This window comes from Poecilia formosa, unplaced genomic scaffold, assembly GCF_000485575.1.
Source record: "Poecilia formosa unplaced genomic scaffold, Poecilia_formosa-5.1.2 Scaffold799, whole genome shotgun sequence".
Lineage (NCBI taxonomy): Eukaryota > Metazoa > Chordata > Actinopteri > Cyprinodontiformes > Poeciliidae > Poecilia > Poecilia formosa.
Genome location: NW_006800738.1, coordinates 5,453 through 11,136, shown reverse-complemented (window position 1 = coordinate 11,136; position 5,684 = coordinate 5,453).

The following is a 5,684-nucleotide window of genomic DNA, read 5'->3' as shown; positions in this document are numbered from 1 at the left end:
AAAGTTTAAGTAAAACTCACCTTCGTGTCAGTGAATGGATAACGAGGCGAACATCTTAAAACCTTTCTCCAGCTGACTTGTTGGGGCTTCGGATCGATGTACAAACCTTGGCCAAGCCCTGCAAGCACCTAATGTAAATGATATTTGTATTGGATCGGAAACTATCGAGCCGCTTTACCCCGAACGCGGAAGCTGAGGTGCAAAGAGCCCATACCATAAAACCCCTAAACGTTTCCCACACAAAGGGCAACACATTCAGTCCTTAACAGTTTTGTGTTTTCAGGCTTGATGCTGATTTTGGGATTATAAAATGATCATCTGAACACACGTGGTGGTTGATTAGGTAATTTAAACAGCTGCTCCAATTGTAACGATGATCTGACAGAGTTGTTGTGTTGTCCCCGAAGCCCTGTTTTCACTCCACATGGACATTTGTTTATTTAAACTTGTCAATGACCTGTGAAATATGATACCCTTGAACCTTGTTTTCAAGTTCTCCTAGTGTTGACAATTAGTAGCAAACTAATATTCTATTGAGAATAAAACATTGGCTTTTAAACTTGGAATGTCATTGCATTTTACTGGTATTCTTTGAAAAACAAATATCCTAAGTCTTATGGATTTAGGATAAAAATAATGCCTTCTGTTTTTAACGTGAGGTTTTGGTCAAGATAAACTCACAGTTAGACCTTCGAGTAAGTGGGATAAAGTTTTACATGAACACTGTTTACATCGGTGCACTGAGCCATGTAAGATGATGATCTTACCTGGGTCAGTGCACTGATTGCAGCTTTCTCGCAGATCAATAAAATCAATCTATAAAAAGTTTGACCTGCCAATTTTAATTTTAGCCAGTGCCATTTTTTTTTTCCTTGAAATGTCGCTAAATATAGGAAGAAAGTCTCTTGAGTTGGTAACAGTTGGGTCACTATTGATAACTACAAGCTTGCAGGCATGACATGGTAGGCCGGTTTCAGTCAAACCTCTCACTACAGAGCAGAAAAGGAAACTGGCTGATTTTTAGATTTTTGCTGATGTAGAAAAGCTCAGAGGATAAGATCGGCTTTATGTAAATATCGACCGATCACCAATCTCCCAAAATTGAGGAAATTAACTCGAAATTGGCTCAATTTTGAAATTCAACTCTGGGATTCCTGTAATAAACCCTGCCCATGTACTCTGGCATTTAGCCTAAAATCATAAGTTTGATTTTGATTTAGGGAAACTTTAAGTTGGGTTTCTGCTGGCTTTCTCTAACAGACTTCTGAAGTCTTTATAAAACATCTGGATATATGCTGAGATTAAATTACACACAACAGTGGGATTCTAAAGGCAANCATGAATAAGCGAATAAAAGTCCAATATTAGCATGCATTGCCTTGCTTATATTCGCATCCATTCTCTCTTGTAGAAGAGAGAATAGATACGATAATATAGTTCAAGACACCCTAAAGTGTATGAAATGAAATTGTTCTTCGTGTAGTCACGCTTTCATGGTCCAGAACTTTGCGTGAAGGGGATGAAACCGTCAGAGAAGACTCTGTGACCTGTCCGACTCTCTACAGCGTCATCAAGAACAAAAACAACAACAATGGAGAGCGAAAGATTTACCGCACTTAATAGAGTCCAAAAACAAAGCAGCTGACTCCGGAGTGTCAGAAAGGTGAATCTGACCCTCATGCAAACACCGGAGGCGAGCAGGGTAAGCGAATCCACGATACTTGTTAAGCCGAGCCTGCGCTCTTCCCACAGCGTCAAACTCTCGTCGCTTACGCAGGACCTCAGAGGACAAATCGGGGTAGAAACGCAGCTGGGAGCCGCCATGTCGAATATCACGTTTCTTCAAAGCAGCTCTGAGCATAGCCTCCCGCTTTGAAAATCTTAAGAACTGAACCAGTACACTCCTTGGGGGTTTGCCCGGGTCAGGAACGGGGGCCAAGGCTCGATGGGCCCGCTCGATCTCCAGCGAAGGGAAATTGGAAGAAAGGCCATCCAAAGCTGGAAGAGTTGACTGGAGAAAATCCACCAAGGGGGTAGTGCCCTCCGTCACCTCCGGGAGATTGATGATTTTTATATTTCTGCGGCGACTGCGGTTCTCCAAATCATCAACTTTCAGCAGAAGACGCTCCACTGCCTTTTCCACGGCGGCTAAGCGAGAGCTGTGGTCTATGAGAGGCCCCAAGGGTCAAAACCTACAAACTCTCTTGCACGTACTATCAAACTCTTATACATTTACTATCAAACTCTTATACATTTACTATCAAACTCTCTTACACGTACTATCAAACTCTCTTACATGTACTATCAAACCCTCTCACATTCGCTATCAAACCCTCTCACACGTACTATCAAACCCTCTCACATTCGCTATCAAACCCTCTCACATTCGCTATCAAACCCTCTCACATTCGCTATCAAACCCTCTTACATTCACAGTGTTGAGAATGACAATCTCAATTGATGAATCATAATTTGTATTGACACACGGAGCATAAAATCAGCCAAGAAAAGCATTCAGACTTTACTTATTTTATTAAGTTTCAGCGCTGAAAGGAGACGCTTTACCATTACATACGAGAAGAGTTTCTAAAAAAGTCTGTGCAGCGTCTGAGGAGAAAGAGGAGGGTAGCTGATTATATGAACTGAAGACGCTCCCTGAAATCACACCATGTCTCTGTGGCCTGATAAGTTTCTGTTTCTCGTGAGAAATGGACCTTGGTGTCTAACAAAATCAAAAATGTAACTCTTTACTATGGGCCCTTTGTCTAACAGCGTGTGACTCTTTCTCGGCCTTGGTAAAGCGTCTCAACATTCCCCCTGTTGGGCTCTAAAAGAGCCCAAAAAGGAGAAGACAAACCCTAGAGTAGACACTGTCCCTTCCAGAAAACATCCCCCGAGGCTTTTACAGATGTTGACATACATATCATCATTTCAGTCATTGATGTTGTCTTGCATTCATGTCATTTCATCTCATTTCATTTCATTTCAATTTTGGGGGTAAAAACGGACAGGGCACCCCTATGCCTCTTAGGTGGTGGATCGAAACCACAATGTCCCTCTTACAATCTAATAAAGAGCACGTAAGGAAATAAAATTTTAAAGAATGTTAGGGTTAAAAAAGGAAATTCAACTGTCCATGGCATGACTTTTTTTGTTTTTAGTGGAAGAAAATATTTTCCTGCAGACTTGTGAGAGCTTCGTCATCTGTAATTACACATCAATCATAAAGTCGGACCATGACACTTTCTGGAACCAAATATTATAATTATTACCTTTATGTTGCTTGTCCTTTATTTATTATTTCTTTTTGTTACCTCAGGTCAACGCCATGCCATAGAAGGGTAATGGATTATAAAAGAACAAAGTCTTAAATTTTTTGTTAGTTTTTATATATTTTTTGTAATCCAAGTTAGAAAGAATAAATGTTAAATTTTACGAAAATATAAAATGGGTGTAGTGTTAGGATATAATTTTCATCTTTAAAGTAAAAAAGTATTAAAATTATATTCACTAAGTTGTTAGAGTTAACCAAAATGTAAATTGAATAGAATGTTAGGATGATATTTCAAACTTAATAAAATGCAAAAATGAATAAAGTGTTAGGTTAATATTTTAAAATTAATAAAATGTAAAATGAATAAAAGGTAGATACTACTTAAAACTTAATAAAGTAAAATTAGAAATGTTAAGGTACTATCCTTTAAAGTCAATGAAGCGATAATGAGTAATGAGTAAAACAATGTGTTAGTTTTAATAAACCAAACTTATTGAAATTTCTATGTAATATTTGAAAGTTAATGAACTACAGAAAGGATGCAATGTTAAGCGAAATGAAATGGTAAGAAAAGCTTAGAAGTATGAGTATTGAAAGGACAGAACAATGAACACATTCATAAAACAGCAAACCAATGCAATAAATCAGGATCAAGGGCAGCACAGTCAAAATATACTGATATGAATTTACTATGATGAGGAAACAAGTAAAAATGCTCTCTAAGTAAAATGCACTAATAGTAATAAGATCTAATCATATCAGTCTCTCTACAGTGAGACCTGTCTATGTCAAATCAGTTTCTGCGTGTGTCCAGATGCAGAGCCGGCGCAGCTCGATAGGAAACCCCGACAGTGCCCAGGAGGCTTCAGTGTGGCGTTTCAGCTGTAGTTTGGTCCACCAATCGTGGAAGGCGCCCACAGTCTCACACCCCGGCACACCCAGAAAGGATTGGACTTCATTCTGCAACAGAAAAAACACAACAAAAAGCAAAATCAATGGATTATATAAAGAACTTTAAAGTGAATGAAAAAATCTTGTTTTGTCACTAGATACTAGTACTGCCCTTATACTATAGAAAGCTGGAGTTCCACGGTTATCTTTTGGTTCTGGGAAACCATCTGATAGGCAGGTGGGGTTCTATCGGTACCGCTGCCCTTCTCTATGTTGGAAGTGATGCACTGAACAGCCAAGGACCTCTGGCAGGGAACAGCAGCATCCACAGGTGATGAGGAGAGCAAGGAAGATTTTTTAAGATTCTGCATCATCTAATTAGTAAATATAATGTTCTCTTTTTTCATTTGAAGGCTTCTCCTTGAAGCTGAAGATCAAGTTTTTGTGTTTTTTTCATACTAAGCCAATAGAGCATCAATATATCAATAATGTCTGTTATTTAAGTTCTCCTCTTGATGATAGTTAAAGAAATGCTTAAATTAAGTAACACATTTCAGCCTTCAAAAATAACTTTCCTTGTTTTAAGTGTTGGCATATTCATAGGATCAGACAAAATCAGAAACCAAACAAAAAAATCATGTAAAGGATCAGATTATGAAATGAATGTGCAAAACTGCCTGAACCACAGTCATGTTTTATCATTAGGCTTGTAAAGTATCATCAATACTGTGAAAAGTTAATGAACCGTGTTAAATTAAGATCCCTTGTAATATATTCCATTCATGTAATTAAAGACATTAATTACATGTCTTCAATTACATTAATTATTTTGTCTCAAACCAAAACCTGTAAATTATGATTATGAGAAATGTTAACTTTAGGCATTATTACCTTGGATCAACAATTACACATAGAACTAGATTCTTTTTTATTCTGTCAATCTGTTCTAACCAGCTTTAAGCAGTTCCATAATTGCTCATTTGTAAATCCTAATTTAGACCAATTGAAAGTTAGTTGTTTATTTTATATTTGGTGAGTTGGAACCATGTCTGATTTATTTTTGTCAAAAAAGTTTTTTTTATGAATATAGTTTTTGTTTGATTTGTATTTAATTTCTCATAATCACTGTAGAAAAGTTGGCGTTTTAGACCCCTTGTAGCAAAATGTTGCCCTGAGGCAACAAACCCAAATCCGGTTCCGGGAGGTGTCGGGGTCCGATTTTATGATTGATATGTAATTAGGGACCAACAAGCTCCCAAAAGAATGCAGAAAAATATTTTTCCCCCCAAAAAATAAAAAAGTCATGCCATAGAGGGTTAATTAACACAAAGCTTTAGCCTGTTATAGCCGCAGGAGAGAAACTTGATGTGTGAATCAAACATAAACTGGAGATGTGCTTTTATTTTGAAAAGAGAGCGCCATAACTTGTACTGTCGCTGGCTTTACTGCCATTTCCACATGGAGATGACATCAATACCATGACTGTGTGTGACTGACTACATGAACTTCTGTGTGGACA